The 25696-nt window shown below is 31.5% G+C and overlaps 1 protein-coding gene across 14 annotated transcripts in view; it reads right to left on the bottom strand.

Moving 5' to 3' along the window:
• The window catches only part of Rbp6 (RNA-binding protein 6), a 1186203-nt gene that overhangs the window by 726825 nt on the left and 433682 nt on the right, over positions 1-25696 (bottom strand). The gene's annotated exons all lie outside the window — the stretch shown is intronic.

The raw sequence follows: 25696 nt of genomic DNA, 5'->3' as shown, positions 1-25696 counted from the left end.
GACTTTTCTAAAGAAATATGATACCTTGCACGACGCAGATATTTATCATAAAATTTTAACAAATTTATATATAGCTTACAAACACTTGAACCATTTAACTTTTGACGCAACAGTTTTCCTTCCATATGCACAACCAACCAGACCTTAAGCATTACTTCTGAATAGTGAGCATTCGGAAACACTCACACAAACGTCGAAAAGTTGTTTTGCCGAGCATCTATCGGCACCTATAAGCTTAACAAATTACTGGTATATGTACCCTCACTCTCTTTCTCTTCGAGAAGAGGTAATTCTCAGTGGTACGTTTTGGTCTTTGTGTCTCTTCCAGCATCCGCCGATACATTTTACATGTGAAAGGCTCCTTCAGGAGGCATCCGCAGCCATTGAGCTGAGCGATACGCTCTCTCCAGAAATCTGAGCATGTGTGTATGTCTATTGATTCGAAAACGAGCATCTTCCTCAAACGCCTCTCAATATATGAGTAAAGGACGGCCGTCGGGAGACTTACTTTTATACAGAGAACTGCACGTGAGAAACGGCGTGTATTAGATATTTTAATGGCGACCAGGCGAGGGAATTCTCTCTCGTTCCGATACAACTATCTATGGCTTTATGCGGCGATAAAGTGCGGCATACATCGTGTTTCCCTATGTATGTAAATAGTAGTGTATAACAGTCATATGGAGCAATTTATAATATTTTATGGGTTTAAAATTATGTATTTTGCGTCTTAAATAAATGAGTTATGATTTTGTAACATATTTTATAATAAAATTCAATTTATTGTTTTTTAATTTAATGGCATGATCCTTAAGTATTTTTTAGTAGTGCTATTTAGTAAAGAAGCTTAGTAAAAAAAATGGTACTATTATCAGTTGTTTATGTAGGTATTTGGGCTACAAGAGAAGCAAACATATTTCACATAAAAATTTCTGCAAATGTTCTCTTTTAGTTTGTTTCACCAAAACAGAATTGTTTTACTACTGAAATTAAGAAGATAAAAATAATATGCTAATTAGGCGATAATTGTTTTGAGGTATTTTAATCAGACTTATTTCTGCAGTTTTACATGTAGCGGAAAATACTCAGTTTAACATGATTAAACATTACTCAAATGTGTTTCGAAAATTTTATTTGGATACTTGAGTATACGGTATTGTAACGGCGTTCGTTGCCGCAACATTTCGTCGTTAAACGGACAATCGGCGTCGTTATAACGTCCGTGGTGCGGCCCGATGCAGTTTTGGGCCGGTGGAAAATCAGCCCGCCCGAAAGTGCAATTCAGCTAGCCATTCGTATAATGCTGAATTCTGCAATTTTGTTTGGCTTTCAAAAACAAAATTAGTTAGACCAGGACCACAATGAGAATTGTTCCGGTTGTCTACGATAGACCCGGAAATCGTGCGGTCGCTTTGCCAAAATCATTTTATACCGCGACGGTTTGCGTTTTGTTTCTGTTTTGTTTGTATACAAACAACGTATGTAATATAATGGGAATTGGAGGAAAGATTCCCTCTCAGATAAGCACGTATAAAATAATAGTATCATAAAATAATCCTCCTACTTCTTGGAAATCTTAAAGTAGAACCAATACAGATTAAATGCAAACCTTTTTTAAGTTGACAACCCACATTTTCATGGAAGCTAATGTATTAATTTATTTTAATGATAATATTTTTACAAATCAATATCACAAAGCAAGCTACAAATTGTATTTAAATAACATTTTCTGATTTATATAAATTAAATTATCATGCATTTATATTTTACTCTTAAAGACTAAAAATACCAATGTTAAAATACATAAAAATTATATTTTTGTGAAAAAAAATTGAAAACGTGTGGTACGGTGTTGTTAGCATTAAAATAATTTTAGCGACAAAACAATAACGTAGCAACGTCCATAGTACATTTCGCCGAATAACGTTTACGATTTCGTAACGCTTTACGTGCGTCTATATAAAACTGTCGTTTTCCTGTCAAGTCCAGATACAGAATTAATTCGCCGTAAATTTTTCGGACCCAGGACGAAATGTTAAAAAACGACAATGAAGCAATAAAAAGGGTAGTACAGTAGCAACCGCATTTATGCGACATATTTACCGCGAATGATCGAGATTGGGTTTAATCGCTGTGTCGGGGATATTGTTCGAAAATCTGTATAATGTGTATAAATAAAAAATATATACGCGAAGTAAAACGAACGGATTTCATTGGTCGATAATCGGTTTTATTGTGTATGAAAACGTATAATTTTTTACGATGCCGTTTTATGCGACAATGCGAAACAGTCCCGAGTCGAATTTACAGCTGAAAATGTAGCGTTCGTAATAGACTACGCGGATACGTTTGCGATATTAAAAGTTTAATTCAACGTTTTTTAGTGGACTGTATATTTTTTAACATTTTTGTATTGCCACTGTGAAGTGCAGGCGCAATTTGGAACTCATGGGGTGATTTGGAATACTTATTGCTACAAGCTATTATGGCATCAGAGAAAATAACATTTAATAGTTAATTAAAGGTTTTGTAACGTTATTTATATTAGCTGTCGGTCTCTCACTATCGTGAGGTACCAAAGCTCGCGAGTGTGCAAATACCGGACGCTCAAACTTATGCGTCTTAAATTGTATTATTGATTCGTTCTTATATGTATTATTATTATTATTATTATATATTATTTCGATACATGTTTAAATACATACGACGACTAAGTGAATTACATACAAGTGCCTTCAAAAATAAATTTAGTATTCATATGATAAATATATAGATATACATGCTGTTGATTATTTTATAACAATAATTACAATTTAATTGTAATGCACTTTTATATTATCTAATAATATTTACATAAATACTAAACACCTTTTTGACATATAAAATACAACGTTAAATAACATTATTTTAGTTTCTTAAATTTTTTATTGCCAAATACTTGAATTTTTTTATTCGTAAGCGATATATGTTTTACCGAAGCTTTAATATAATATAGCATATCCTAATAATAATGTATTATGAATAAAACGTAGGATTAAATGCTGACCTAATATTTTTTTAATATGAAGAAATTACTTCTTTGTTTATAGTAATTATAAGCAGTTACAGTAATAAAATAAGATTAGTTCTTACTCTAGGATAAACAACAATTTTTCTAAGATTATTTGTCTTTATTTAATCTAGTTTTTGTACAATATTTAGTATGCATATTAAAAAGTATTTTACAATGTATATGTATTAAATTACATATATATAATATAATACATCTGTGTATATATTCATTTCACTTAACAAAGAAGACCAAACGACTATTTCTAGAATTGGCTGTAGCCGTTTCGTAATGTTTTTCACACCAATTGAACTTCGAGCACTTCCACTGTCCAACTCGCTTCCAACAGACTCAACTTTAACCTATAAAACTTCAATAAGTTTCGAACTGCCGACGAAACTGTATTAGACGTTATTAAAATCCACTTCGCAGAGCCGTCGCTCCTTTATTAACTCCGAATTAAAACAGCGCAAAATTAATTTTCTAACCTGTTTGCTATATAAAAATAAAATCCTCAGAGTATCAAACGACCCTTAGAATTAAATGCTGCGTGAGGCCGTTTCCCCGCAGCACCCGCCTGATTTATGGGCTACCCTGTGTTCGAATTAAAAAGCGCATCAGTCAGCCGTTTTCGCGCGCAATAATAATGAGCATTCTCCGGTTCGGGATTTTTTCGCATAATCAGCACAATCCGATATTCTCATATTCCTTTATCCTTATCAGGACGTAATCGCAAATTGCATCGTGTGTGGAAAATCGGTTCGCGGCGCGGCAAAGTTGCTCAACCACCATAAAATTGGAAGTTGGTCGTTGTCGGAGAGGTTCGGTTTTGTCTGGGTGGCTGTCGGGGGATATATACCGGGGGTCGGGCAGGTGGAGATACAAAAGTAGGACTTTCTCATGGTCCTAGAGTGTGCAGTTTCAGGTGGGTCTCTTCGGTCCAAGGAATTTTTGGAACACCCTACATGTAGGACAGGTGAGCTTTCCGCCCCTTTTGTAAAACGACTAGAACCACTTCGTGAAATTTTATTTCCGAAAAAGAATCACGTTTATGGATGTTTAGGCGGATTGCGAATGAAATCTTAACGAATTTATCTTGACGATATCTACGTGAATAAAGCTTTGTATTGCTGTGTTTTTAGTCAAATGAAATTTCTTTAAACAGAACGTTATTGAAATAATTAAAACGTTAATGGCAACATGCATAATTTTGTCACTTAAGTGCCTAAAGCACGATTTTTTATAATAAATTTATTTAACACTAGCACTAGTATATTAATTATAAAGTTTGAATTTACATTGAAAACTAAAACTATGATTCCATTAAATTTTTCAATATTTTAAAATCGCGCAAAAAAATATTGATACAATATTTTTTAAAAAATGATAAAATAAATGGTAAATTTAATTTATTTGGTATAAGCTATTTATTAGATGTGCTGAAATATGTTACAATAAAAAGACAGATTAAATACTCTATAGTAAAATAGGTCTATGCTGTTGATGATGATCGTATCATAGCAAATATATATATTTTTTCCCTTAGATAAAATACACGAAGTTGTAACTCAAATGTTATTATTATTTAAAATAATTAGATATTTATAGCAGTTTACTTCTTTTGCGAAGAGCTGACATATATAATACTTTCTCTTAGATAAAATCTTGATATCCCAAAATTAAAATTAAAAAAAACCTTTTCGAATACAAATTTTTGATTTGTAGAAATATTCTAAGTATGTAATGTGATTTTAATATGTAGACAAAAAATAACATTACTAATGAAACTTAACACTAGGCAATCTTATGTTAAAATGAATCTGATTAAGGCTTTTTATATTAAGATTTTTGTGGTAAGCGCGCTTTTTCTGTTTAATATTGGTCTAAAGCATGGTTTCCCAAACTATGTTCCGCGGATCCAAAATAGGTGTTCCGCGGAGCCTAAATAGATATTTCACAAACATTTAGAGTAGATTAAAAAAATTGTTAGTCTTGCTAATACATAAAAATTGTTCATAAATCTGATAAAAAAGCTTGAAAATATGTGTTAAATATTCAACATTGATGTGTATAAAATCTGAAGGGAAAATTTTCATAAGTCGGTGTTGTTTTTTTTAACTTTAAAATTTGATCGTATTTAAACAATATTTTTTTTGTTAATTAATCACACGATATTAGTGCTTGTTATACGAATTTTATTTATGTGACTAGATATGCTACTAGCAGTCACTGTATTTTGCATAGGCATGCACTGTTGACTAAAAAAATTTTCACAAATTTAAAAAATGTTATGAAGTAGCCGTGAAAATGATAAACTATGTAAAATCTAGACCACTTCAATCCAGATTATTTAAAATGTTGTGCGATGAAATGGGTAGTGAACATGAAGCACTTTTATTACATACTGAAGTGAGATGGCTATCCAGAGAAAAAGTACTATTAAGACTATATGAACTTCGAAATGAATTATTAGTCTTCTTGAAAGCACAAAATAATTTGCAACATCATTTCATTATAAATTTTTTAACAAATCCTTCCTGGTTGATACATTTGCATATCTGGCAGATATTTTTACAAAGTGAAATGATGTTAACTTTTAATTACAAGAAAAAAGTATTACAATTTTTAATATGAGAGATAAAATTGAATCTTTTGATAAAAAATTACAATTTCAGATTTTATCGGTTGACTCTAATAATTTTGATTGTTTTCCTGTCTTGGATATGAATGTTTAAATGAATTGAATTTTCAAGCAGATAAAAAAGTTTCACAAGTATTTTTAGTACACCTATATTACTTGAAAATAACTCTTTCGGAATATTTTCCGAAAACTAGTAAGGACGATTCCTGGGTTCGGAATCCATTTTCCGTGACAGTAAAACCAGTGGGCTTAAGGGATTATGAGAATTTAGTTTATGACTCTGATTTGAAACAAAAATATCAGCCATTAAATGATTTCTGGGCGAGTCTGACTGAATAGTTCCCTAAGGTGTCAAAACAAGCTCTGGTTTGTTTACTTCCGTTTTCCACGACGTATTTATGCGAAGTGGGATTTTTTAAGTATACTGCAACAAAAACAAAATACAGAAATAGACTCCACGCCACGGCAGATATGAAAATACAACTAACCAAAATTGTACCTGATTTAAAAAAAATTGTTATTTAAGAACCCAAAATCATCAGTCATTAGTAGTTTTATTTATTTGTATTTTTATGTTTATTAAATAAATTTAATAACATTTCTTTAATAACATGTTTTATTTTATTATGAATTACCCAACTTAAAAAATAAGTTAAGTGTTCCGCCAAAATTTTCGGATTTGCCAAGTGTTCCGTCGCTGAAAAAGTTTGGGAAACCCTGGTCTAAAGGCTGCAATAGCAGCAAGCCATATAAAGCAAAGTTCCAGAATATGTTTGTGTAATTTAATTTTGAGTCAAGGTATTTACCGCTAGATTACCATTTTACAAAACTGCCCTGTTTATTTTGTAGATGCGGTAGCAAAGTTTGTCTACGTTTCGTAAAATATTTATTTTAATATTCTACCTCTTGAAATATTTATTTGAGTTTTCAAATGATTTTTGTAATTTATTCGCGATTGGTTTAAGAGCGTAAGCACTGGTTAAAATAGCTGTATTCTCAACGTACATAGATTAACGTGTATTTTTAATTTAAAGATATCGTATGTATACAAGTTAAAGAGAAACTACCCAAGCAAACTTCTCTAAGGAACTCTAGCTATAATTAAACACCGTATCGCGTGTTTATTATTAAGTGAAACAACCTAACATATTTTCTGAGGTATAAGCGTATTACACATGTGAAGCAGATAGTTAAAGATTTTTTATTTGTACAATTTGTAAATTCAACATCAATAGTAATATTTTTATAAATGCCAAAGAATGATTTTACTGTATTTAATAATCAACGTTGTTGGAGAACATCTTTATATCCTTACATTTCATGAGTTGAAATGAGTTTCGACTTTTTATAGTGATGATATAAAATTTTGTTTTAGTGTATGCTTAAAATATAACACAGCTCTTTTCATATCATAAACACACGCGTATAATAACACCACATTTCACAAGCGCGTGCAAACACTTCCAAGGACTCGTTCGCGATTTTCGCCAAGATCCTTTTTCGCCTTTGACGCCGCGGCACGCCCCTGTCACTTAGACACACAGCCCTGATATAGTTTTGTAGGTGGAAAATATTATCCCGGCTCCTCGGCTAACATATGTAAGTAGAATATAAAGTAAGTACGCCCCGGGGCTCTCGAGGGCCCCGGCATGGAAGCTTCGAAGCTCGGGGGCGAAGCTGGCGCCCGGGTAATACGTACGGACGTGGTTTTAGATTAAAGTCGACACATTCGATTTCCTGCGATACCCGACCCCTGAATCAATATTGCGTTTGTGTGCAACTCCTATCTCAGAGGCTGTGTTGCCAAAGGTTAATGGTGATAAACTGCTCCGGGGCATTCGTGAGTCAGAAGATGCGTAAAGACTTACAGCAGTGGAAATGAAGTCTTACTATAAAGTAGTAAAACCTTTCTGATATGGGTTTTATTTAAGTATACAAGTATTAGATTAAACGTTAGTATACTCAAAGAAGCTAAATGTATATGACAAAATGACTTCTAGTATCTAGTACAGGTATTGCAGTGCCCATTCCTGTCGTGTTTTTTTGTATACCATTTTAATAACTGTACTTTTTCATTTTTCAAAAAATATTTATTTTGAGAATTCTCAAAAAATGTAGGTAATATATAACATATGATTAAAATAATATAGTATTTTATCGCATATATATTCATATTTTTAAGGAGCAGAGAACTAAATGATCGTTGAAGAGAACATACTTCAATAAGATGATAATTTGTGATAATAGACACGAATAGTCAAAGGACCAAGACGGATCGATCTACTTCAATTGATTACCTATGTCGGGTTAAGGAATTTCAGGCTCCCGTATTTTTACTCGAATTGTAAAAAAATCAATACCAGCTGTTGCTTCTTTACATTTTCTTTTTAAATTATTGAAAAAACGAGATTAAAGTTTGCTGACTGACAAATTTTATGACGTAGCTCTGTGAAAAGCCCTCATACATTTTTTAAATCTGCCGATTTCCACATAGAACAGTTTCGTTTTTTTCAAAACAAATCTACTTCTTAGTGGCTTTTCTTTCAATATTTCTTCTCTGCAGTATGATTTTTTCCAGATTTAGTTATGAGAAGATAAATTTCATAACAAGCTTTAAGAGTACGAATTTTGTTAAAATTTCGTCGAAACAACAATAGTTTTACTTGTATTATTTTTTAAAATTTTTACTTTATACTATTTAATTCCTTTAAATTATAGTTCACACAAGTGCAATATTTTTCCTTCAAATGTGATTCAAGACGATATTTTTTCATAGATTCATTGCTCAGAAAGTATTGATATAACAGACAAAATGAAAAAAAAACATCATGAATAGCTGGTATTAAACGTAAAATTAAATATTAATTTAAATACTGACGGGCTCTCTACCTGCTTTCACTACTTATATTGCGCATAGGAGTTAGGTACTCAAATTAAAATAAGTTTATAAACTTTACAGAATTAAATAAGGACACCCACATATACAATAATTAACTATAACTTTAACACAAGTCGTGTTGACTTGGAAAATCAGGGTTTGAATACCTTAAAAATATTTCAAAATAATAATGATTTGCGCATTTTCTTCCAAATCAGTTGTTAGTAATTTTCTTTAGTACTTTTCTAAATTTGTATTTAGAATATTTACTGAACCGTATTACGTAAATGATTAAATTGTTTACTGGCGTTGGTCTTACGTAGTCATAATTTAATAAAATTGTATTTGTTTTTGAGATAACTTAATAAGTGTCGGCTTTTATAAAATGACTTGTTAGTCTCCTTTCTAGTAATTAAACAAGCCACAAAAGTGTATAAATTATAAAATAATGTTTTTATATAACCTTCAAACTACTTTCTTAAAATATTCGCGAAAAATTCATAAAGCTAATACACCGTGGCGAAGCTTTCAGATTTCAATTGGCACTGTGCAACAAACGACCGACTGTCGCCCACCCGAATATTACTCGGACGCCTTATTTGCTGAATTCACATCTTCTTTACGGCCAAATTATCGTCCATTCAGGCGAAAAATTCCCATGTGTGTGTATGTGCGCGCGTTTCCCAGCACCCAACTGCACTTTTCGTTGGTGTAGGTAGGATTAGTCTGTTGCACGGTCGGTTGGTCTCTCCCACCTTCCATTTTCCCGCCACGGTTCTGCCTCGACGGCATTTTCCCAGATAAGCTCAGGTGTTTCGAGACTTCCCGAAATGTTTGACACAAATAAATGAGGACAAATCTACCGCACGGCGGAGAACACAATGGTCGCGATATTTTATGCATTCGGTGCATTTTCATAGCGGCGCCGAGTTTCGGCGTCAAAATCCAAACTCTGGTGTTATAAATAATGCATGCATGTGTGCCAACCAGAATTTGGTACGTGTTTTTCTGCTACCGAATCCAAAAGCTTGTAATCTTCATAATAATTGGTTTGTGGGACCAGAGCAGACACGGTTTAATATGGTTCGCCGTCTTATAATCTCGAGTCGGGATATCCAAATTTCCGGTCAAATGCGTTATCCAATTACCAGCAGGAAGTGCATCATAAGTTTGTGCGCGGAGTTATGAGCTAGGTTCTTATCGTACGATCTGCTAGTATAACTCTCGTTTCTTACCAAGCTGCGCTTAAGTCTATATACAATTGAAAATGTTATGCTACACTAATTTTGTAGCGTATTATATGAGGTTTATCTTATATTGAATTGCCCTGAAATATGAAACTATTAGATAAGTAAAAATATATTAGTATTACAAGTAATTTAATTTTTAAATTGTTCCAGTACAATTTTTATTTAATGTTAATAATATATGATATTTGTATATATTCGTAATCTTTTTCCTTAACGTTTCAAAGAAGCACTAAACAAAGCCAAACAATTAATCAAATCGATAAAAAAAGACAAATTATTTTCCGGGATGATTTAAAACAATAAATAGAAAAAAACTGTTGACAAAGTAATTTAAGTTTTAATGAATATCAGTGAAACTGCATTTTTTTGCCGTAAAGGATTATATAACGTCATATACTATATTTGCGTTAACACAGTCAGTTCAAGGACTATCCATTTCATCAATATTCATAATTGAGTTTTAGTTTACGCCTCTACTATTAAAACTAAAGCACACGATACTCCTGTTTATATTTTGAACAAATTTATAGAAATTAAAATCATTATTATATTTTTTTATATATCAATCAATCTAAGTAATGACAAATATATCGAAGGTACACCTGTATCGTGTACTTTAGAGCTAATTTTAGAAACGTAAACCCAAACTTGCCATTTCTTTCTCAATTATGAATAATGATGAAATGAATAGCTCTCGAACTGACTGTATTAATGCAAATATAGTATATATATATTATAGTTGAAACTCAATTTTATTATTACACATTTGCTGTTTAAACTTAAACTTAACATAAGCAAATTAACAAAACCCAACTTGACCTAATGAAAGTTTAAAACTTATAGATTTAGAACTCATACTAAATTAAGTTGGGTTTGATAAACTCGTCTAGGTGAAGTTTGGTTTAACAACAATAGGGTAACACATCATCTGTTATGGTTTAAATATTACGAATATAGTAATATACTGATCTTAAAATTCAATAAAAAATAATAACAAAAAAATTTAAAATTGATTGTATAACTTAAATTCTACATTTTTACAGCAATTAAATTATAGTGCTCAATTATATATGTATGTTACAATGAATGGCTAATTTTATGTACAATTATTTTTTTAATAGTAAAAATATAATTGACTAACTAAGCCAGTGAAAATGTAGCAAACAATTATTTTATATTATTACTGGTCAATATCAGTGAAACTGTATTGTTATTTTATTTATATGTACTATTTTATTGTTATTAGTCCTTTTGTCAAAACGCGTTGCTGTTTCCTTTTCATAAGTTGGAAATTGTTGTTTGAAAGACCACAAATTGTATTTTTTTTCTTTATTCTCTACGTATGCTAGCGACAATAATGTCATGCCTCATAAGTTTGTACCTACTTCACGTGAAATATTAAGCATATATCTCAATATCGATTACATACAACGACGCCAGTTTAGGAAGTCTCCAACCGGACTCTCAAGGTGCACCATTTGCATTGTGCACGAAGATTTCATAATAGCACTCGCTTAATTGCAAAATCAAAGCTCCGCAGATGCCGCTAATAATACCCGACCCACTTAGTGGAGCGGAGCAATTGTTTATGCAGCCGATGCAACGTCGCCGGGCTGCTCGCCCAAGGAGAAAATTTAAATAGTGCAATATGCACCCGGAGCCTCGGCTTTTGATTCAAATGCGATTTCCGCAGACGCCCCCACGATCCTAGGAATGGCAGCAGTAGCATCCAGGAGCCCACGATTGTTTTGCCCCCGTATTAATATTTCATGCACGTTACACAATCTATCTTGGTTATGTTGAAACTGTTGTAAATTAAATTTATTTCCTATTTTTTTCAACTCTCACTTTTGAAGTCACTCACTCACATGGATACGTTTACTATGTTCAAGCTGTATTATACACGAAGATTCATATTTATTTTGTAACATACAAAGATAGTCGAGTGAATTGTAATGAAAAAAAATCAATATGTGATAACAATTTAAGATTTTTTTTTTAATTTTCTATAAAGATGTTCACATTTTCTTCGCGTATTGAATACACTTCTAGATATTTTTATTTGTCTTATCTTTCAATTGAATACAAACATGTGTGTGTAATAAAATAAAATAAAGCTATGACAGTAACGTCCCATATCTCTCTCACACGGCAAAACAACAAGGAAACCTAATGCCCCATACAAAAGGCGATATCAACAATGCGGACGCAATACGGCGTCAAACATCCAGATACATAGATGTATGAGAGAGGCAAACGAGCACAATCATCGGTTCGGCGTGATTGAACAACAAGACGCAGCATCCAACCATTTCGTTCGCAATAAGCGTAGAAGGCTCCGGCTTCAAAGGAGGCCGCAAGACTGCGCTAAGCAAACTGCCTCTGAGGTTTCTTCTCTGTTCATTTGGCCTCAGTGTTGCGAGGGTGGGGTCACCCGTCTGGGAGCACCCTGGGGCCGGGCACAAGTGGGAAACAAATCATCCGGCTGTCATATAAGTCTCACAGGAAGATCCATTGCACGACGCCGTTTTATTTGCGAATCTCAGCCGCATTGTGCACACAAGATATTTATTATTCGATGCATTTGAACACAAAAATCGAACATTTTTGCTTGCGCGTGGGATTTATAGCCCGTGACATATTCGAATGAAATGTCGGAAGATTTTGGTTTCATTGCTCAATTTTGTAGTTTCGAGGAACACGTAGCAATTCAACCGTTGTGATGATTCTCAACTCTGTATAAATATAACAGTTATATAAACTGTTTTTCGATAAAAATCTTATCACATATTTCGCAAATTTCAAATTATATACGCAAATTTCATAAGCTGTCCGGATGGCCGGCGGCCGTGAATGACGTCCGGATGGCGGCTTTTGTCCCGTACAGCTGGCATATTTGCGCGCGATCGAAAAATGTGCCAAATAATCGCAAATTTTAAATTGTCATAATAATAAAATTACGCTACTGATAATTATAAAAGTGTGTGTGGGCACTCACCAATACAATATCAGTGAAAACTTTTCGGTCGTAAATATACAATTTAGGCAAAATATTTGTCGGCTTTTGCAAAATGCCATAAGGCATAAAAATGATACTTCAAATACGAACACCACATTTGTGACTATCCTAGAATTTGTCGCCATCGATTCTAAATAAGAATTCGTTATGGTGTGACATTTTTATAAACCGATCTACGAAAAAACATAAGGATATTCGAAAAGATTTTTTTTTAACAAAATCAAGTACCACTTATTATTTTTTAATTATTTAATTTTTAATAAGAAAAAAATATAATAACAATATCTGTTAGAATAATATATTATCAAAAATATAATTAATCCCTTTTGGTGCCCTAAAATATTTAAAGTTGTCAATAAGAGTCTGTTGAAGTCCCTGATAAGCATGTGGTATTAAAGCTTGACCAAGTGACCACGATGCAGCATTCGACGTGCGTGTTAACCATAGAACGCCTACGCACATACTGAAATTGAAGCGAGTTACTCGTTCTATCTCAGTTTGCGAAAAACCATATCATAATCTCACTTAACACGCGAGAGAGCGAAAGAGGAAGTATCTCACCGCTCGCGCTCAAAAGAGCAGCTCTGACTTTGGTTTCTTTGACTTCGGTCCGTTTGCCGACAATGTTCAGAAGCGCTCGAAGCTGGCCAAGTCGACTGAATTACCCCCACTTTACCTCCCGTTCTCGGTAACCTCGGAGAACTTCCGAGAGATTTTAGACCGAGCTCGACCGAAGTAGTCCCGAAGTAACAGAACTGAACTGTAAATCAGACAACTGTCAATAATCACGTGTATTGAAAGTGTCAAATGTTATCTTTTAACAACATATTTACGAAATAGAATGCTTAACCACAGCGTAACGAGTTAAATTGTTCAATTGTTTTAAAAACAAAAATAAAATTTTTGTATGAATTCTGTATCGAAATTTACGGGATGATTATTGTAAATTTTATCGTGCTACTAAGCGAAACTTTTTTCTCTTTGTGAATGGAAGTTAAATTAAAAACATCTTAATACAAGATATATACTTGAAGTTAAGAATGATTTACACTCATATGCACAAAAGGTAACGCATCGGACATACATCAGATACATCAACACGTCAGATTTCACATTGTTTACCCTTCCCCCGCGCCCCGCACTGCTGCGTAGATGCCCCCGTATTCATATTTCATGCACGTTACACAATCTATCTTGGTTATGCCTCCTTGAAACGGTTGTAAATTCCATTTATGTCTTTTTTTACGTCGCCCCCGGGGCGCGGGGGCAAAAGCCCCCAGGTCCGTAACGGGATTTTCGTACATCAACGGCGCGATATTTGCTGAGGTGCCACAATTTATTACACGTAAAAAGAAGAGACTGCGCCGCAACCGTTCTGCGGGGAATTTATTCCAGGGCCGGAACTGGGGCACAACACACTGAGACACGGGCATTAATAAAACCAATCGTGTCGTTTTTAATGCTTACATGTGTGTGAGGCGGCTGGGGGGCGTTTCGGTTCTAGGGGGCGAACGCCACTGCGAGGCGGTGGTAAGATGTCGTGTTTGCGCGCCGCTGAGTATTTTGTTACAAAATAATCTCGCCCCGTTATCAGACGGAAAGAGATGTAGCAAAGGGGATTTTTCAATTTAACGTTGTTTCGACCGTGACACACACATACATACATATGTGTATGTATATATGTAGTACACATGGCGCAGAGGGCTTTCGTGTTGCCAGATCGCTCGCTCTTTATCATTGGCAATGTTTCGGAATTTAATTGATTTATCACAATTATCCGAGCGGGTAATGTGCGGCACGGAGGGAAAAATAAAGCACGGTACAAAACGAGGCTTTATTAGATTGAAAATGTGTCGTGACGTAACGGGCTTGGTTCATTTATTTTTATTTATAAAATAAAACTGAAATATTAGGCTCATAAAAAAATATTTATAAATTATAGTGTAATTTTAAACCGAAACGCATTTTTTTAACTGATTGCTGTTTAATGTTTATATATGGTTTTACTCCTCAAAAATAAATTCTAAAGACAAAATAAGAATATGAAAACGATGCTTTCTAATTATAGAAAAAAACAGGTTATTTATCAAAGCAACAAACAAAATTCTGATTATCGAAAAGTGCCAATATAGAAAGGTTTGTGAAAGATTATACATATATTAAAGAAAATAAATAAATTATAACATTGAAAAGCGTGTTTTAAAAGAGCTTTTAAAATACGCAAAAAAATTTTATGAGTACGACCGTGATACATTTAAAATGCCTATAAGCCACAAATAAATATATGACATGACTAAAAGTAGCAGATCAGACTGAATAAAAATCAATCAAACCTTATTAACTAAAAACAGTTTACACTACAATCCAATATATATATATATATATATATATATATATATATATATATATATATATATATATATATATATATATATATATATATATATATATATATATATATATATATATATATATATATATATATATATATATATATATATATATATATATATATATATATATATATATATATATATATATATATATATATATATATATATATATATATATATATATATATATATATATATATATATATATATATATATATATATATATATATATTTATAAATAACAAAATCATTTCATACAGCTAAATATCTTGGAATGACATTGGAAATTTATAGCTTGTTTTATTTTTTTTATGTTAATAAACAGTAAAATTTTGTTTATCAATAAACTAATAAACAAATTTAAATACATATTTTTCTTTTTACAGCAAAAGTCGATTATAGTAAAAATGTTCCGAGATATTTTCGTCGAGGATTCTTGAAATGATATATCACCTACAAAAGAGGTTCACAAGCCAAAAAAGATTAAAAAGCGCTGCTTCAGACCATTGCCCACATCGCGGTCTACTGCTTACTCTATATAGTACGTGCACATTTCACATTAGAGCGTCTTAGGTGTTTTGACACATCTTCACAACAAAAAAATATTATTATAAAAAAACAAACACATTGGTTTCTTGGAATCAGTAGCGCTTAGAGGCAAAGATCTTGCGATGCCACGGGTGCTTGCGTTGCACACTCGTAAATTCGAATAACGTTTTCATTTTAATAATACCCAGGTCGTCGTCGGCCATAAAACAGCTAGCTAGTCTTCCCAAAACGCTGAATGTATAATATAATAATATGTCGCGCTGTCCTCGTCCGGCTAGTGGCCATTTATCAACCGTTTTTCGTTCTACACCCCCGCCGGTTGAAAGTATCTCTTCTGTGTGGCTTCTTGCTCGCTCTTGCGCCACAATGGCCCCAAGACGCCCGCTACAAGATGGCAATTTAAATATCATTGGAAGCTTACCAAATTTCTTAAACTTGTTGAAATGGACGCACTGGTATAAATTTTCATATAATTATAATACGCCGGCGCTCAATTTTGCAGCGGGACGCTGGAGAATGGTTCCATCGAGCGACGCTCTATTTTGAAGATGATATTTTTAAATTTATTTTATCTTCTTATGGTAACGACACAGTACAAATATTTTTACTAAATTATTATATTTATAGTAGACAGAGAAATATTTTACAGCTGATAAAATTATTAACACACTAAAGGTTGGCAAATTGTTTAAATCATAAAATATAAACGAAACAGTATTTAATTGATTGAGTAGTAATATAAAATATTATAACTTAGCATTCTGGTTTTCATTTTAGGATTGTCAAGAAATTTTAATAAATTAGAAAATAAATTTAACATATGTGATTAAAATAATACAGTATATTATTATATTTTTGATGAACAGAATACTAGATGATCGTTAAAGGGAACAAACTTCAATAGGATAATGATCTGTTAAAAGGATAAGAACGGATCGATCTACTTTAACGATTTACATATTTTATATTTCAAACAAGATAAAGATAAAAAACTAATTTGGATTATTAATATAAAGATTAAAGCTCACCGACAGACAAATTTTACGGCGTAATTCTGTGAAAACCCCATGCATATTTGCAATCTATAGATTCCCACACCATTGACAGAATGCAAATCCTATCAAATGAATAAGACCAATTAAACAAAAATATTCTAATTGCCATTAGAATGTTTTTGACCTCTATTAAAAGTTTTTTTAAAAATCACGCAAATTTTAAAACACGTTCTTTTTTATGCAGCGGTGTGAAATAGCAGCGTTAATAAATATTAATACAAATGTTATTTTAAACAAAAAAATCTCTATTAAAGGTCTCGAGAAAGCATCGAATTTTTTGAAGAACGAGGTTTTCGATTTTGTATTTTCGAAAAAAAACACATTTAAAAAAATAAGCATTAAAGCTTATCTTTCAAACAAAACTAGACTGTCTGATTAACGCTATTCTGGTGTAAGAATTGATTAATTGGTCAAACAATATTCCATATTTTAGCCTATTATGGATCAATACAATCTCAATCTTGCTTTTGTAAATGCAGTTAAAAAAAATATTCAGCTCTGTAAAAATATAATACCACTTCAAAGAAAAAAAAACTTTCACTTAAATGTAAAAGAGAATGACCAAACTTCAAACAGTGTAGTTGACATAAATAACTACCAAGCAGTACTTTTAATAGGGAAAAGTAAGAAAATTATACGTTAATTAATCAGAACCATAAATATATTTGTATAGTTAAAGAATCTGTTTAGTACAATAGTTAGTTTGCATATTATGCATAAAATTTAAAAAAATAGTTATTGAATGTATAGTAATTAGGGACAATGCGACAATAATCATATATGTTTTCTTTTACAATGACAACTTGGTCAGGCTAAAAGTAATTGCATTTTCCTCTATACATGTAAGAATTATCAGTTAAAGAAAATTATTCAACCACTAGCATGTACCTATAAACTTTTTTGCAAATCAATCAATATTTTTTTAATTTATTAACCTATTTAAAAAGTATATAAAGACGTTAAATTTATATACGAGAATATAAGGATCCGATAAAAGTTCTTACGATGAAAAAATATTTTTTACAGCAAATGTAAGAAGCGTTAAACACCAGAGATGAATAAATGAAAATAGACTGCGACTGAATAGAGACCAAAAGAAAAGTAAATATTACAATAGGCAAGTAGAAAATTTTTCTCTTTTTATTTGGTGAAAAAGTTTGCTTCACATTATTATTATGATATATTTTTTTTTAATTATGCAAGTATTTATAATATTAATTTTCCCAGATAAATCGTGTCGAAAACTTTCGACTCTATTTTTCCGCAGTTCTCCTGTCATTGTCACAAAAATTTGTAATTTTATGATTTTTATACGGTTTGACAAAAATAATGTTTTATTAACACAGTTTTATTGCAAAAAAAATCTTAATTGCGCCCTATCTTTCTTAAGAAATTAGATATTACAAAATAAAATATTTTACTATTTATTTACAAGGTGTGACAGTCAGTAAAATAGCATAATATTTAAGGGATGTTAGAAACGTGACTTGGGCATGAACAAAACAGAAACAGTTTAAGAGAATTTTATACAAAAAAATCTAGAAAAATTATTCTATTTACTACCAAAAAAGACAGCTAATTTATATAGTGTATTTTTTTAATGCAACATTAAAGGTATCAGCTGAATGCGTTTCAACGTGTTAAACACGATCAACAACCATTTATTAAGTAATATGACAATAGAGCTAAATCAAAGGCAATAAAACCAGTAATCTATTTTATTAATTATAAAATATTATTACAGCCTACGTAGAAATCCGAAACCGATTTAATTTAAATTTATGCTAGATAAAAAAAATGTATTTACAAGATAATACGTTACATCAAAGTGAGTGCAGTATATAAGAATATAAATGCAAAAAAAAATTGCTGCATATGATTACTCTAATTTTTTTTATGTCTTTGTGTCAGCGTCCAAATATCGATAGCTAAACATTAACAAACTTATTTAATATAAATTGTTTAATATTGTAATTAGAAATAAATCGTGTTCATGAATAAATCTCAAGCAACACTTCACTTTTTTCTTAATTTAATTTAAAATTATTTATCAAAGTATTAAATAAACTCAACTGTAATTTACGCAAAATAGAAATAATATATACAACGTTAAATACATATAATAATCATAAATTTAAATTTGTGTTTACACAATAAAGGTAAACATACATGTTTAGTCTACTGTGGATCGAATTATTAACACATTGTTGATAAATACACATTTAGATCAGTTACTGCTGAATATATTATATGCGGTGTATTGTAGCAGAGGTGGCCAAGAAAAATATTTCAAATGACTAGATATTCTATTTACTAAAAATTATAATTTAAATAGACATCTCTGGTGCACAGCAAACAAAAATGTATGTATATCATTAAAAAATAAATTTAATCCTCTGCGGTTCTGAATAAATTAATACGCCATATAGATACTTAAATATTACATACCAGTTGCTTCTTTTTAAGCAACGGTCTGCGTTTACTCACTTCGCCGAAGGAATACTTTAGCGTTTTCTTACGTCTTCGTCTATTGACATTGCAATAAAAGGGATTTGAGAACGAAAGCCCGTTTGTGGAAAAATACAAGGCAAACACAGGCAAGATGAGGAACGGTCACAAGAAAAGAATAAGAAGTGCTTTTTTAACGCATTCATAGCATAGCTGCAAAGTTTGCGCAATTTCATTTTATATCACCGCCCAATCCGAATTTAAGTATACATAATTGTTAAAATACTGTTTGAGTATTTTGAATCGCACTGTATTATTTCCTATTCATTGAATGACACTAACAAATGATCGAGCAGTCAAATATTTTTTTGCGTCATTTGAGCTCAAAACGTGACATTTCTATATGAGTGCTTACATATATATGTAAAAATATGTTTGTGTAAAAAGCGACAAATTAACGAGGGCCATTCGCAGCCCCCCATCTCATTACGACGGACGATCAAAACGTTGCGAGGATTTTCGCAATTTACCGGTTGCAATTTTCGCGAGTGTCAAAAGCTTTTCGCACCCGAGCTTAACTGCAAATATTTTTCATGAAATTAATTATCGGACGCGTGTTTGTCAGGGGATTTGATATATGATTTTTTTTCAATTTAATCGCTTGTGCGTAATATTCAATCAGAGTCAAAATAAGCGCATTCAAAAATGAATGTAAAACCTCGATATAACGAACCTCTATGAAACTGACAAAATATCCGGTCAAATGTGAAAATTGTTAAAAACATCCTGTTCTGCCCATGATTATTACGTCAAACATCATTGCACTACATTAGATAAAATATTATTAATGTGATCGTTGATTTAGCAATATTTTCAGATTTGGCAATATTTTCAAAGTCGATGATATACAAGATAATTCGTATATCCGATCTTGCGGATTTAGGTAAATACATAGAGCTAAAACAAAACATTAATTTTTGTGCCGCATTTGTCAGGATTGTCTATTTATTCTTAGTATTTTTCTAAACGCAATCATTGCATTTTAAATATAAATCATTTTAAAATTATATATTTTTCTAGTTCATTCTAATTTGCTTTTTTTTTTTTTTTATAAAAGTTTATTTCTTTAATAGACATAGGTAAAATAGCATACAGATATATTAAATGCACAATACTGGTTTATAACCATTTACATTGTTTACAAATTGTTAAGTTATACAATAACATAAAAGAATAATAAATTATACGAGAGTATACTAAATTAAAGGAAAAATACATAAAACCTTTTACAAATTTAAAAAACCAAAAAAAAAAAAAAATTTTGGAAAAGAATGAAGCAGATGAGAAAAACAAATTATACAAAATACATTTTATACAAAATAAAACACATACAAAGGTAAATAAACCTAGCCCTGTAGACCTGAAACTGATGACACTGCGATGAGCTTAACTGCATCAAAGCAATATGTGCTTAGGCATTTTATGTTTGTATTTAAATTTAAGTTTTGCTTTGTCGTAATCACCGATTCTTGAAATTAGTGGGTTTGCGTGGTCTCGCGAGATTTTTTTATAGTATTTTTCGGTTTGATAATAACAGTATTCTTTAATGGTAGGAATTAAATGTTTGGTGTGAAGTTTTTTAAGGTTAGTATAAAACGGTGTATTATAAATTATTTTTATGGCTTTATTTTGGATTACTTGAAGTTTATTAAAATTACTATTACTCGCGTTACTCCACACTGAACAAGCGTAAGTTAAAACAGGTCTGATTAATTGTCTATAGACTAGAATTTTATTTTTTATTGTTAGCGCACTTTTTCTATTAAATATTGATTTTAGAGCCGCAATGGCGCCGAGCCCTTTCGACCGGAGTTCAGTTATATGTTTATTGAATTTTAGTCTGGAGTCCAGGTGTATACCCAGGTATTTAACGCTCGCTCTCCATTCAATGTTATGCCCTTGTTCACTTTTAATGGGTGCAGGCAAGGGTTGTCTACGTTTAGTGAATATTATAGCTTCTGTTTTGTCTTGATTAATTTTAATTCTCCATTTCATAAAATATTTTTTTAAGTTTTCAAGGGATTTTTGAAGTTTGACTGCAATAGGTTTAAGACCATAAGAACTAGTAAGGATTGCGGTGTCGTCAGCGTACATTGAGAGTTTAGTATTTTTTAACATTGGAATATCATTAGTATATAGAATGAAGAGAAACGGGCCAAGTATACTTCCTTGAGGAACACCAGCTGGTATTTTACGCGGCGTCGAAAATGTATTATTTAGCGAAACAACATAGCTTCGATTCTTCAGGTAAGATTCTAATTTGCTTTAATATTGTTGAGATTCGACTTAAGAGAAATTAAAACAAATTCATAAGCACAACGAGCACTTTTATTGTGTATCAGATTATTTCAAGTTACATATGTCGAGATAAGTACATTTTAAAAATGAAGCAAATATCGACTTAAAATCATGTCGAGTTCAACTGCTATAGATGGTTAGAAAATATAACCTTAATTTTTAATAGCATGTGTTTTCATGCTACCAAATATTTTTAAACAAAATCTTAGTATTCTATATTTTTTCAGAATATGATTATAGAACAAAATATAAGGGTGTTGATTTTTACGCTACTGTATATGCGTACTACTAACCTAACCCTTAAAAATTCAAATCTGTTAATAATTTTAATTTATTTTTAACAGTAATGACCGTCTGAATTTTCAAGTCATCCCTCTTGTCCGTAGCTGCAGTATTCCCAGTTCGCGTATTACATCGCGGCGTCGGGAAAAGTTGAGCTTTCCTCCGAGGACGTTAGCCAACTCGACACCGGCGAGCTTTTTTGCCGAAGCTTTCCTTCGCATAATGGCGTTGCTAACGAGCCAGAGATCTCGACACACACAAACTTAATTGTGGCACATGTAAAAAATAACATTTAGCCGCTATATATACACTCATAGAGTTTCTAGGCTAATTTCTCTACCAAGTCCCGTGGTATTAATCTCATATAATTGACTGTCCGTACGCGCTCCAGACTTTTATATTTTCTCGGCGGGATGCAGCGGATTAAAACTTTTTTCTTGGCGGCTATTCTCGCCGGCGGAGTTAACCGTAAAATGTGCATTAGCCTAATTGGAGCAATGTATGCAAATGCGAATATGATAATTTTTACCGTGGAAAAAATCGCGGTCGCATTTAACGAAACGGGGTTTGATTTAATATAATATATATATATACACCAAAAACTTTTAATACAATTTTTCTAAACATAATTTTATTTAACCAAGAGTAGTTATATTTATATATTAAGTAAATTAATTCTGTAAAATCATAATTATAAATTCTCAATTTTAAAAAGTTTTTTTTTATTAGATCTAAACTATAGATAGTAGGTAAAAATCCAGCTATTGTCTTTGTAGAGCAATTTGCTAGGACCATTTCTTTTATACACTAATTATAGTACATATTTTAATACTGATTTAAATACTGACAATGCACACAGCCAAAAGTCAAATCTAATAAAATAAAAAATATATATTTTCTTAACCTTTCCAATTGCTGTATTAAAAGTATGGGTTTGAAATGACCTAAGAACCTTCTATCTAACATTTTATTATCCTGCACTTCTTCGGTTTTACTGTTATTATCCCCACAGTTCGTCCTCTTGTCCTTACGATTTCCATAAAAACGACGCAATAACGGACGCATCACGCAGGATTGCAAACGGCGTGTATGCAAGGAGTAAAAGAGGACGAGAGATTCAGTCTCTAAATGTGTGTATTATCATTGGCTTCCGGCCAGAAGACGAGACTTCCCGCCGCTAAAGTACTGGATATTACATTGTACGTGGACGCGAACGTGCGGCGAAGAAAGGTTTGAGAACCACCGGAGGCTCCGGGGCGGTGATTGCATCCTGGGGGGGAATCGTTCGACCATAATAAAACGACTTAAGCACTTCCCTCAAGGATCGAATGTTGACGCTGTAGCCGTGATTAGGCCAAGACGTTATGGAACACGAGCCACTGCGACAGAATGCGTCAAACCAATGTGCCCAATCGATACGCGTGTGTTTATTAAACCTAACCGACAAAATTCTAACACGAATACAGAACGTGAAGTCAGCTATGTAAGTACAAGGTGGACCGAAATATTTAAAAACAAGTTAAAATACACTCAGGGACAATTTTCTTCTTAACAAAAATATTATAAAATATATAAAAATATTAAGTATTTGTATTAACGTCTAGATTCAATAACAGAATACTGGTATTGTGTATTTAAATTATAATAAAAGTTCCAAATTATGTTACTCTTAAATCTTGGATCACTCAAAAATTTAAAATATTAAATACGAGACTTAAATAACATTAATTATTATAGTTATTTAATCAATAAGAGTACCTTAAGAATAAATCAAATTTACATAATTTATATTTATATATTTAGGTATAACATAAATATTTATATTTGCCTAATTTTTTTTTTAATTTTTAGGGAAGTATATCTATTTTGTACCAATACGAATTTACCAATAAAAATGATTTTTTATATGATAATATAATGTGTTTTTGAATGTCAGAAAATAAAATACAAGTTCTTCATATTTATTACTACTGTTTTAAGAAATTAGCAAAAGCTTTGAATGTTAATAATTCTGGTCTTTGGGTGCCGCATTAATTGCATAAAAAAATGAATTTATCGTAATAATGAAAATGTGAACAGTGTAATAGTTACAGTGGATAGTACAAACCATCACACAGACTGAATGCATAAAAAATTACATGCTGTATATTCTTTCAAATTAAAAGAAACACTAAATAGTACTACAAACTGCTTTTCATAAGCAAAATTATATATACCACTAAAAACTGCTCACAGAAAAAAATGAATGGCTAGGCTAGCTAATATAAAAAAATAATTGTATTATCATAAAAACTTGTCCCAATATAGATTTAACGTTTGAGTCCTTCAGATTATAATTTGTTTAAAGCTTTATATATTCCTTATACTGATGTAAATTTAAATTTAACTGATGCTAAAATCGTTGAATTTAACACATTTTTATTAGGCTTATTTTTCTTAAGAAAATGCAGAATATATATAAGCGATCCTATATCCTTAAAATTAATTAAGCAATTTCATTCTACGTTTCTGTAACATTTTAAAAAGATCTTCTAAATATGCCAAAACTGTGCAAGATTCACAAAGAGAAAGATATATTTTGCCTTACTAAATAAGCCAACTCACCGGTATTTATAATATAATATAACAATTTATAATATTTTAGATATATAATAATACCCCCTGGGATGTTCCTTAAGGGTTCAACCTGTGCCCTCTGCTCTTTGCGTTATTTATTAGTGACATAAATAAGGCATTTTTATGTATGCGAATGATTTAAAATTGTACATAGTACAATTATTTCACTGGCTAACAAAGATTTTAATAACTGAGTTGGACTAAGTTCATCATACATGGTTACCATGATGTGTCACGTCAAGTTTTGATGTTATAGTCAAATTACTGTTTGTGTTGACCATATACATTAAACATGCACCGATAATTGGTACCTAGGAATGTTTTTATCTAAGGGTTTAATAAAAGTTGTTATAATATGGAGTAAAAGTAGTATTCTTTGTACTTTAAAATTTTACATTTTTACATTTTTTCAACTTTGCTTCTGAAATTTTCAGAAATGTTGTCATAAGAAACTAAAAACCAGTTCTACATATGTAATAAAAACTGTCAACCGCGGTCTTGTAATGTCTTGAGCTGCCCTTGAACATTTTACTGATTTTTGAGGGTTTCTAGGTGCACTTTCCCACTAAAACTGACAATCGACCACGAGATATCCGTCAGTTACAGCTAGAGTCTCCAATTACTCGAACCATCAACTACTCGAGTATCGAATATTAAAATTTTAAAATACTCGAGTACTCGAGTTCTTACGAGTATTTACCAAATGTACCAAAATAGCTATTATTCAAATTCGTGCACATATAAATAAATAAATAAAATACTTATTATGTTAATTTTTACAATTATTTTAACTTCACGAACATACTTTTTAAAAACAATAATGCAAAAAGTGTCTCGAATTTAATATTACTGCTAACCTTTGGTTTTATTATTCCCTTTATGGAAAAAACCCTTTCCGTTGCTGTTGATGTTGGTCTTATTGTCATTTACGCGTTGGATAAGGCTTCTAATTTATATCTGTTCGCTTTTTATAGATATAAAATTTTTTGAACTCTCTTTTTATGTTCTCTTCTTTCATTCCCTTCTCTGCTTTTCTCTTATTTCCTTCGACTATTGACAAAATAGCATTTTGTAATTCTTCTTGAATAGATTTTTTTTTCTTAACAATATACAATATTCTACTCCTTCTGATTAATGCGAAGAATTTAAATCTATATC

Source organism: Plectrocnemia conspersa, unplaced genomic scaffold (genome assembly GCF_051122295.1).
Source record: "Plectrocnemia conspersa isolate PC_06_02 unplaced genomic scaffold, ASM5112229v1 ptg000003l, whole genome shotgun sequence".
Classification (NCBI taxonomy): Eukaryota; Metazoa; Arthropoda; class Insecta; order Trichoptera; family Polycentropodidae; genus Plectrocnemia; species Plectrocnemia conspersa.
Note: the sequence above shows the minus strand (reverse complement) of the source record. Positions and strands in the feature narration are given on the sequence as shown.